Here is an 11600-nt window from a genome sequence, read left to right as displayed (position 1 = left end):
AGTTGTAATGTGATCATCATCATCAATCGTATTTATTCAGCGCTTACTATGTGCAGAGCACTGTACTAAGCGCTTGGGAAGTACAAATTGGCAACATATAGAGACAGTCCCTACCCAACAGTGGGCTCACAGTCTAAAAGGGGAAGACAGAGAACAAAACCAAACATACTAACAAAATAAAATAAATAGAATAGATATATACAAGTAAAATAAATAAATAAATAGAGTAATAAATATGTACAAACATATATACATATATACAGGTGCTGTGGGGAAGGGAAGGAGGTAAGATGGGGGGATGGAGAGGGGGACGAAGGGGAGAGGAAAGAAGGGGCTCAGTCTGGGAAAGCTTCCTGGAGGAGGTGAGCTCTCAGCAGGGCCTTGAAGGGAGGAAGAGAGCTAGCTTGGCGGATGGGCAGAGGGAGGGCATTCCAGGCCCGGGGGATGACGTGGGCCGGGGGTCGATGGCGGGACAGGCGAGTTATCAGCCCCATATCCCTCCTACCATTCCTTTCCAAACTCCTTGAACGAGTTGTCTACACGCGCTGCCTGGAATTCCTCAACAACAACTCTCTCCTCGACCCCCTCCAGTCTGGCTTCCGTCCCCTTCATTCCACGGAAACTGCCCTCTCAAAGGTCACCAATGACCTCCTGCTTGCCAAATCCAACGGCTCATACTCTGTCCTAATCCTCCTCGACCTCTCAGCAGCCTTTGACACTGTGGACCACCCCCTTCTCCTCAACACGCTATCTGACCTTGGCTTCACAGACTCCGTCCTCTCCTGGTTCTCCTCTTATCTCTCCGGTCGTTCTTTCTCAGTCTCTTTTGCAGGTTCCTCCTCCCCGTCCCAACTTCTTACTGTGGGGGTTCCCCAAGGTTCAGTGCTTGGTCCCCTTCTGTTCTCAATCTACACGCACTCCCTTGGTGACCTCAGTCGCTCCCACGGCTTCAACTATCATCTCTACGCTGATGACACCCAGATCTACATCTCTGCCCCTACTCTCTTCCCCTCTCTCCAGGCTCGAATCTCCTCCTGCCTTCAGGACATCTCCATCTGGATGTATGCCCGCCACCTAAAGCTCAACATGCCGAAGACTGAACTCCTTGTCTTCCCTCCCAAACCTTGCCCTCTCCCTGACTTTCCCATCTCTGTTGACGGCACTACCATCCTTCCCGTCTCACAAGCCTGCAACCTTGGTGTCATCCTCGACTCCGCTCTCTCATTCACCCCTCACATCCAAGCCGTCACCAAAACCTGCCGGTCTCAGCTCCGCAACATTGCCAAGATCCGCCCTTTCCTCTCCATCCATACCGCTACCCTGCTCATTCAAGCTCTCATCCTATCCCGTCTGGAGTACTGCACCAGCCTTCTCTCTGATCTCCCATCCTCGTGTCTCTCTCCACTTCAATCCATACTTCATGCTGCTGCCCGGATTATCTTTGTCCAGAAACGCTCTGGGCATATTACTCCCCTCCTCAAAAATCTCCAGTGGCTACCAATCAATCCGCGCATCAGGCAGAAACTCCTCACCCTGGGCTTCAAGGCTCTCCATCACCTCGCCCCCTCCTACCTCACCTCCCTTCTCTCCTTCTACAGCCCAGCCCGCACCCTCTGCTCCTCCGCCGCTAATCTCCTCACCGTACCTCGTTCTTGCCTGTCCCGCCGTCGACCCCCGGCCCACGTCATCCCCCGGGCCTGGAATGCCCTCCCTCTGCCCATCCGCCAAGCTAGCTCTCTTCCTTCCTTCAAGGCCCTGCTGAGAGCTCACCTCCTCCAGGAGGCCTTCCCAGACTGAGCCCCTTCCTTCCTCTCCCCCTCGTCTCCCTCTCCATCCCCCCCACCTTACCTCCTTCCCTTCCCCACAGCACCTGTATATATGTATATATATTTGTACATAGTTATTACTCTATTTATTTATTTATTTATTTATTTATTTTACTTGTACATATCTATCCTATTTATTTTATTTTGTTAGTATGTTTGGTTTTGTTCTCTGTCTCCCCTTTTAGACTGTGAGCCCACTGTTGGGTAGGGACTGTCTCTATATGTTGCCAATTTGTACTTCCCAAGAGCTTAGTACAGTGCTCTGCACATAGTAAACGCTCAATAAATACGATTGATTGATTGATTGATTGAGAACGAGGTACGGTGAGGAGATTAGCGGCGGAGGAGCGAAGGGTGCGGGCTGGGCTCTAGAAGGAGAGAAGGGAGGTGAGGTAGGAGGGGGCAAGGCGATGGACAGCCTTGAAGCCCAGGGTGAGGAGTTTCTGCCTGATGCGCAGATTGATTGGTAGCCACTGGAGATTTTTGAGGAGGGGAGCAATATGCCCAGAGCGTTTCTGGACAAAGATAATCCGGTGATGCTAGTTGTAATCAGTGTTTACTTCCCCGTACCGAACTACCTCCGCCCCCCGCGTCGTGCCCCGCGGGGGAACCTACGTCATTTCAGGCCCTCCTGCGTGTAGAGCGAGAGTAGCAAGGCGACTCGGGGAACAAATATTTCTGGGAGTTGTAGTGTGATGCTCGATCTAAATAGCGTTCCCCTCCGTCTACTGAACTACCACTCCTGTCATGCCCCACGGGGGAGCCTCAGCTATATCTGGCGCTCTCGGGCATAGAGGGAGGATAGCATGGCGGCTCGGGGTACAAATATGTCTGGGAGTTGTAGTTTGATGCTCGTTCCAGACAGCATTTACCTCAACCTATCGAAGTACAACTCCCATCATGCCCCGCAGCGGGGTCCGGCACTTAGTCAGGCCCAGTAGAGACCAGGGGGAGAGTGGCATGTCGGCTCATGGCACAAAGACTTCTGGGAGTTTTAGTGTAATGCTCGTAATAGACACCTCCACTCCCCGAACTATAAATCCCGTCATACCCCTTGGCATGACCAGCCACCATGTCAGGCCCTGCGGAAAGGAGATGGAGAGTGGAATGGCATCTCTGGGTAAAATGTCTTCTGGGAGTGGTATGATTCTCATTCCAGACAGCGTTCATCTCAATCTACTTAAGTACCCCTCCGGACATGCCCTGTGGCAAAGCCTCAGCCATGCCAGGTCCTTTCCCGAGGAGATGGAGAGTGGCGTGGCGGCGCGGGGCAAAATATCTTCTCGGAATTTTAGTATGATGCTCGTTCTAGACATCGTTCAATTCCTCCTACCGATCTACCACTCTTGTCATGCCCCGCGGCAGGGCTCGTGGTCATGTCTTCCCCTGTCGGAAGGAGAGGGACAGTGGCATGGCGGCTCGTGGAACAAAGACTTCTGAGAGGTGTAGTGTGATCCCCTTTCTGGACAGCGCTCCTTTCAGAATACTGAACGACCACTCCCGTCATGCCCCACGGCGGAACCTCAGCCACGTCAGGCTCTATCGCGATTAGAGGGAGAGTAGCGTGGTGGCGGGAGGAACAAAGACTTTTGAGAGTTGTAGTGTGATTCTTGTTCAAGACAGTGTTCATATCCCTCTACTGAACTACCACTCCCATCATGCCACGCGGGGAAGGCTCGGCCATATCAGGCCCTCTGGCCCGTAGAAAGAGACTAGCATGGCTGCTCGGGCCACAAAGACGTCTGGGAGTTGTAGTGAAATGCCCATTCTAGGCACGGTAGGGGGATGTTCAAGGCATTTTCGCCTTCATAATGAGAGTAATTATTCATTCATTCATTCATTCAATCGTATGTATTGAGCGCTTACTGTGTGAACAGCACTATACTAAGCGCTTGGGAAGTACAAGTTGGCAACACATAGAGACGGTCCCTACCCGACAACGGGCTCACAGTCTAGAAGGGGGAGACAGACAGCAAAACAAAACATGTGGACAGGTGTCAAGTCGTCAGAACAAATAGAAACGAAATGAAATGCCTTAGGGGCACAGGTGCACAAGGGCACAGGTGAGCCTCAGTCCAGCACCGGAGAATTTCGAAATGAGAATCTGGGTGAAGGAGTTGATTCTAGTGATAGTGATTTGCACAGCACCACTCACATTCTCTGATCCTTGCCAGTCACGTTCCTGCTGGGCAGCTACAGCGCAAGGCAGAAAGCATGCGAGAAAGTTTGGAAAAAAGTCCGTTTATGGACAAAGAAAGCCACTTGGTAGCATGGTGGAGATGCTATGCCCCAATGTCATGATCCATCAGGCAATTGCCTCGGTAGCCGCTGCGGTCTACACAGCCCCTGTGACCCAGATGCTGCTCCAATGTCTTGTGGAATCCCTCCGATGGTTCTTCTTTTCCAAGGTGTATGTTCTTGATTTGTGCATTCCTTTCTCCTCCATTTAATTTTAAGCTCCCAGAGAGCAGTAACTCCTCACAGTGTTTGGGTCACTGTTCTCCAGTAGGTGCCGTGAATAGCGTCATTAATAATCAGTTGAGTCAGCTGCTGTGCGAAACGTTGGGCGCCTCCGTCTCCGGCCAGGGCTCAGTCTGTTAATTACCTGTTAACACTCCGCATGAGGTGTCACATAGAGAACTCGGAGATCCCAACATCGCTCTAAATCAGGCTCCTTTAATCGCATTCCCTCCCAAAAGAGTTTTCCACACAGCCACGTGTCAAGGCACTGAGTGGCTCCACATACTGTGTTCGGGAATCTCACCCGGGCTAGCTTACAGCACATCCCACGAGCCCACTGTTGGGTAGGGACTGTCTGTATATGTTGCCAACTTGTACTTCCCAAGCGCTTAGTACAGTGCTCTGCACACAGTAAGCGCTCAATAAATACGATTGATGATGATGATGATGATGATCTCAGCATTTGAATAAACCGGCTCCGCTCTGTCAAATCCAAGAGCCAGTGTGATGCTCGTTCTAGACAGCTTTCACCACCATCTACTGAACTTCCACTCTCGTCCGCCCTTGCTGGAACCACGGCCATCGTAGGCCCTGTGTTGAGGTGTTGGAGAGTGGCTTGGCGGCTAGGGATACAAAGATTTCTGGGAATCGTAGTGTGATGCACGTTCTAGGCAGAGTTCACCTCCGCCTACCGAACTACCACTCCCATCATGCCCCGCGGGGGATTCGCGACCAGTTTACGGAGCACGGAAGGCGCGGTAGGTAGATATTCAGGGCGTTTTCTCATTCATAAAGATAGTAATAATGGTATTTGTTATGTACCTGTAACCACTCCCCGTTAGATGTCGCATAGAGCATACGGAGACACCTACCTCCCTCCGAATCAGGCTCCTTTAATCCCATTCCCTTCCAAAAGTGTTTACCACTCAACCAAGTGTCAAGGCACAGGGAGACTCCACATACTATGTTCGGGCATCTTAACCGGGCTGGGTTATAACACATCCTTGCATTTGAATGATCCCGCTCCGAGCTGCCAAATGCAAATAGCCTTGTCTTGCCTGAAGATGCTCCCACAATAACTTGAACCTGGTTCTTGCATTGGATATTGAGAAGCAGTTTGGCCTAGTGGAAATTGTATAGGCTTGGGTGTCAGAGAACCTGGATTCTAATCCTGGCTCTGCCACTTGTCTACTGTGTGACCTTGGGCAAGTGCCTCAGTTCCCTCATCTGCAAAGTGGGGATTCAATACCCATTCTTCCTCCTATCTAGACTATGAACCTCATGTGGGACCTGATTATCTTGTATCTAGTAGAGTGTTTAATAGAGTGCTTGACACCACAAGGGATTTATTCCCTTTATTTACCCCACACCTCTATCCCACAGCACTTATGTACATACCTCCAATTAATTTATTAATTTTCTATTAATGTCTGTCTTCGCCTCTAGACGGTAAGTTAATTGTGGGCATTCTCCCAAGCAGTTACTAAGCAGTTACTTAGTATAGATTGATTGATAGATTGATTAATTGAGAGGGTCATGAGGAACTGGAGTTGTCTTAACACCAGGGTTTTCTTCCCAAGGGCCAGTGGACCCTACAGTTGCTATTGATATACCGGCTCAGAACCTAAGACCCTCCTCTGAGGTGCTTGGATACAGAACCAGGACTCAGGATACATGGGCCGAGACTTCCCCACTGGCTCTGAGGTGATGGACCTAGTCCGAGAGCTCAACACCTACATGTCAAATTTCTGAACAAGGTCTAATAATAATAATAAAGTAATAATAATAATAATAATAATAATAATAATAACAATGGTATTTGCTAACCACTTACTTTATGCCAGGAACTCTTCTAAGCACTGGGGTATATACAGGAGAATGGGGTTGGACACAGTCCCTGTCCCACATAGTGTTCACAGTCTTAATCTCCACTTTACAGATGTGGGAACAGAAGCACAGAGAAGTGAAGTGACTTGCCCAAGGTCACACAACAGCCAGGTGGCAAAGCCGAGATTAGAATCCATGACCATATGACTCCCAGGCCCATGCTGTGTCCACTAAGTCATGCTGCTTCATGTCCCTCCCTGTTAGAGCTGTGGTGCTAAACCAGATCTTTGGGCCCTTCCTACCACTGCTGGCTTTCTGACCCAAAGTCCAGAATCTTCCCCATAGGTGCTAGGATGCTGGCCCAAGCCCAGAACCCTACTCATGTGTCCTGGAATGCTCACCAGATCCCAGGGTCAGAACATAGGTATGTAGACCCAGAACCCAAGTTTGTCCCCTTATGGAATTGCAGTTTTATGTAAACCCAGAACCATCCCTAAGGTTGCTGGGATGCTGACCGCAGGTCCCAGGGCCTTCAGTCCAATCAATCAATCAATCAATCAATCAATCGTATTTATTGAGCGCTTACTGTGTGCAGAGCACTGTACTAAGCGCTTGGGAAGTACAAGTTGGCAACATATAGAGACAGTCCCTACCCAACAGTGGGCTCACAGTCTAAAAGGGGGAGACAGAGAACAAAACCAAACATACTAACAAAATAAAATAAATAGAATAGATATGTACAAGTAAAATAAATAAATAAATAAATAGAGTAATCAATATGTACAAACATATATACATATATACAGGTGCTGTGGGGAAGGGAAGGAGGTACGATGGGGGGATGGAGAGGGGGGCGAGGGGGAGAGGAAGGAAGGGGCTTAGTCTGGGAAGGCCTCCTGGAGAAGGTGAGCTCTCAGTAGGACCTTGAAGGGAGGAAGAGAGCTAACTTGGCGAATGGGCAGAGGGAGGGCAGTCCAGGTCCTGAGCCACTGGCCCAGATCCCCAGTTCTTCCCCATTGGCTCTAAGGTGACACTCAGGCCCTGACCCACTTACTAGGGCTCTCCTCCAAAGTACCACGGGGCTGAACCATAAGCCATATCATAGGTGCCAAAGATCTGACCATCGGTTCTGGCTATTAAAACAGGTCAAGGTCTCCCCAGATACGCCAAGCTGCTAACCCAGGTCCCAGGGCTCACCTCACAGGAGTCATTGTGCTGGACTAGGTCACAGGAAACTCCACCTTGAGGCTAAGGTGCTGAACTGGGTTCAAGGACCCTCTCTACAAGTTCTGGATTAGTGTCCGGGGGTCTAGAGCTCTTTCCAGAGGTACCAGGGGAAGATAACCAGTTCTTTTGGCTCTTCCCACATTCCTCTGGATGTTGATAGAGTTCATAGACCCTTACACGCTGTTGCCTATGTGCTTACCCAAATCTCAGGGCTTTGCTCCAGTGGTCTAGTGTACCATACCAGCCATACCAAGGATGCTGGGGTGTGGATCTAGATCCTGGGTTTGTCCAGGGTACCCTCTCATGTCGGAGGCCTATCCACATAGATTCTTCTTGTACACATGCTAGGGCCCTCCCTACCTACACTTCTCATGTTGATCTCAAGACTTTTCCCACGTGTGCCAGAGAAGTAACCTATTACATCATTGCTCAACCGATACTTCAGTCTTTTTGTATTTTGTCATCCTCTATGACATCGTCCTACTGGGAAAATATATTTTTTATCCCTCCTCCCATCTATATTGTCCAGTTCCATGGGCCGGGAGAAAGCGGACCAGGGCCGGGAGGCATAGGGTGACCAAGGCCAGGAGGCAGAGGCGTACCTGGGCTGGGAGAAAGAGAGGGACCAGGGCCGAAAAGTTGTGGGGACCAGGGACGGAGGCAGACGGGGACCAGGGTCGGGAGACAGGGAGACCAGGGCCAAAGGCAGAGGGGAACAAGGGGCAAGAAGGAAGGGGGGAACAGGGCAGTGATGCAGAGGGGGATCAGGGCCGGGAGGTAGAAGGGGACCAGGGTGGGGAGGCAGAGGGGGACCTGGGCAGGTAGTCAGAAAGGGAGCAGGTACAGGAGGCAGAGGGGTACCTGGGCCAGGAGATGGCGGACTAGGGCCGGGAGGCAAAGAGGGACCAGGGCCGGGACGCAGAGGGGGACCAGGGCCGGGAGGCAGAGGGGTACCTGGGCATGGAGGCAAAAGGGAATTAGGGCGGAGAAGCTGGGGAGACAAGGGCTGGGAGGCAGTGGGGTACCAGGGTCTGGAGGCAGAGAGGGACCAGGACTAGGAAGCAGAGGGTTTCCTCTACTGGGAACCAGGGGGGCCGGGAGGTAGCGGGGACACGGGGCTGGGATGGAGAGAGGGACCAGGGCCTGGACACCAGGGCCAGGAAGCACAGAGGGACCAGGGTTGGAGGCAAAGAGGGACCAGTGACAGGAGGCAGAGGGTACCTGGGCCGGGAGGCAGGGGTCCAGGGCCAGGATTCAGGGGCGTACCAGGGCTGAGAGACAGGAGGACCAGGGCTGAGAAGCAGAGGGGGAGCAGGTCAGAAAGGCAGAGGCAGACCAGAGCCGGGAGGCAGAGGGTTACCTGAGATGGGGGACCACAGCCAGGAGGCAGAGGGTGACCAGGGCCAGGAGACAGAGGCGTATGTGGGCCGGGAGGTAGAGAGGCACTATGGCTGAGAAGTGTGGGGGACCTGGGCTGAGAGGCAGAGGTGGACCATCTCATCCTATCCCGTCTGGACTACTGCATCAGCCTTCTCTCTGATCTCCCATCCTCGTGTCTCTCCCCACATCAATCCATACTTCATGCTGCTGCCCGGATTGTCTTTGTCCAGAAACGCTCTGGGCATGTTGCTCCCCTCCTCAAAAACCTCCAGTGGCTACCAATCAATCCGCGCATCAGGCAGAAACTCCTCACCCTCGGCTTCAAGGCTCTCCATCACCTCGCCCCCTCATACTTCACCTCCCTTCTCTCCTTCTACAGCCCAGCCCGCACCCTCCGCTCGTCTACCGCTAATCCCCTCACCGTGCCTCGTTCTCGCCTATCCCGCCATCGACCCCCGGCCCGCGTCATCCCCCGGGCCTGGAATGCCCTCCCTCTGCCCATCCGCCAAGCTAGCTCTCTTCCTCCCTTCAAGGCCCTGCTGAGAGCTCACCTCCTCCAGGAGGCCTTCCCAGACTGAGCCCCTTCCTTCCTCTCCCCCTCGTCCCCCTCTCCATCCCCCCCATCTTAACTCCTTCCCTTCCCCACAGCACCTGTATATATGTATATATGTTTGTACATATTTATTACTCTATTTATTTATTTATTTATTTTGCTTGTACATATCTATCCTATTTATTTTATTTTGTTGGTATGTTTGGTTTTGTTCTCTGTCTCCCCCTTTTAGACTGTGAGCCCACTGTTGGGTAGGGACTGTCTTTATGTGCTGCCAATTTGTACTTCCCAAGCGCTTAGTACAGTGCTCTGCACATAGTAAGCGCTCAATAAATACGATTGATGATGATGATGATGATCCGCCAAACTAGCTCTCTTCCTTCCTTCAAGGCCCTACGGAGAGCTCACCTCCTCCAGGAGGCCTTCCCAGACTGAGCCCCTTCCTTCCTCTCCCCCTCGTCCCCCTCTCCATCCCCCCCATCTTAACTCCTTCCCTTCCCCACAGCACCTGTATATATGTATATATGTTTGTACACATTTATTACTCTATTTATTTATTTATTTATTTATTTATTTATTTATTTATTTATTTATTTTCCTTGTACACATCTATTCTATTTATTTTATTTTGTTAGTATGTTTGGTTTTGTTCTCTGTCTCCCCCTTTTAGACTGTGAGCCCACTGTTGGGTAGGGACTGTCTCTATATGTTGCCAACTTGAACTTCCCAAGCGCTTAGTACAGTGCTCTGCACACAGTAAGTGCTCAATAAATACGATTGATTGATTGACCAGGGCTGGAAGGTAGAAAGAGACCAAGATGGGGAGGCAGAGGGGGTCCTGGGCTGGGAGACAGGGGGTCCAGGGCTGAAATGTACAGGGGACCCAGGGCTGTGACGAAGAGAGACCCAAGCACCTGGGAGTAGAATGAGAACAGGGCCGGGAGGCAGAGGAGGACCAGGGCGGGGTGGCAGATTGAGACCCGGACCACGAGGTAAAGTGGGACCTGGGCCGGAAGACAGGGGGACCAGTGCCCGGTGGTAGAGGGAACACAAGTCCAGGACGCAGAGATGGACCTGGAGGTAGAAGGAGACCATTCATTTATTCAATAGCATTTATTGAGCGCTTACGGTGTGCAAAGCAGTGTACTAAGCGCTTGGGAAGTACAAATTGGCAACATACAGATACGGTCCCTACCCAACAGTGGGCTCACAGTCTAGAAGGGGGAGACAGAGAACAAAACAAAACATATTAGCAAAAAAATTAATAGAATAAATGTGTACAAATAAAATAAATGAATCGAGTAATAAATACGTACAAACATATATACATATATACAGGTGCTGTGGGGAGGGGAAGGAGGTAAGGCCGGGGGGATGGGAAACGGGGGGGCCTGGACATAGGGAGACCAGGGCCTGGACACATAAAGGGACCAGGTCCGGGAGGCGGAGGGAGACCAGGGCCTAGAGGCAGAGCGGGACCAATGCCAGGAAGCAGATGGGTACAGAGGTTGGGAGACAGGGGTACCAGGGCCGAAAGGCAGAGGAGGACAAAGGCTGAGAGGCAGGCATGGGACCAGGGCAGGGAGGCAGAGGGGGACCAGGGTGGGAAGGCAGGGGAGGGATCACGGTCAAGAAGTAGAGGGTTAACTGGGCCAGGAGACAGGGGGACCTGGGCTGGGAGGTAGAGAGGACCCAGGGCCGGGACGGAGAGAGACTCAAGGGCTTGGAGGTAGAAGGAGACCAGGGCCGGGAGACAGAGGTGGACCATGGCAGGGTGGCAGACGGGGACAAGGGCCAGGAGGCAGAGGGGTACCTGGGCCGGGAGAGAGGGGGACCAGGGACAGGAAGCAGAAGGGTACCTGGGCCAGGAGACAAAGTGACAAGGGTCGGGATGTAGAGGGGATTCAGGGCCGGGACGGAGAGAGACCCAAGGGCCTGGAGGTAGAACGAGACCAGGGCCAGGAGGCACAGAGGGACCAGGGCCGGGCGGCAGAGCGGGACCGGGGCCAGAAGCCAGATGGGTACCTGGTCCAGGAGACAGGGGAACCAGGGCAGGGAGGTGGAGGGGAATAGGGGTACCTGGGCTGGGAAGCAGAAAGGGACCTGGGCGAGAAGCGGGTCGGGGGCTGGGGGGCAGGGGCAGGGTGGCATAGGGGGACTGGGTCCGGAAGGCAGAGGGGGAACAAGGTGGGGAGACAGAAGGGAACCAGGGCCAGGAGGCAGAGGGGTACCTGGGCCTGGCAACGGAGACCAGGGCCGGAACAGAGAGAGACCCAAGGCCGTAGAGGTAGAAGGAGACCAGGGCGGGGAGTCACACAGGTACCAGG

The sequence above is a fragment of the Tachyglossus aculeatus genome, unplaced genomic scaffold, assembly GCF_015852505.1.
Source record: "Tachyglossus aculeatus isolate mTacAcu1 unplaced genomic scaffold, mTacAcu1.pri scaffold_163_arrow_ctg1, whole genome shotgun sequence".
NCBI lineage: Eukaryota > Metazoa > Chordata > Mammalia > Monotremata > Tachyglossidae > Tachyglossus > Tachyglossus aculeatus.
This window is presented reverse-complemented; position numbering follows the sequence as displayed.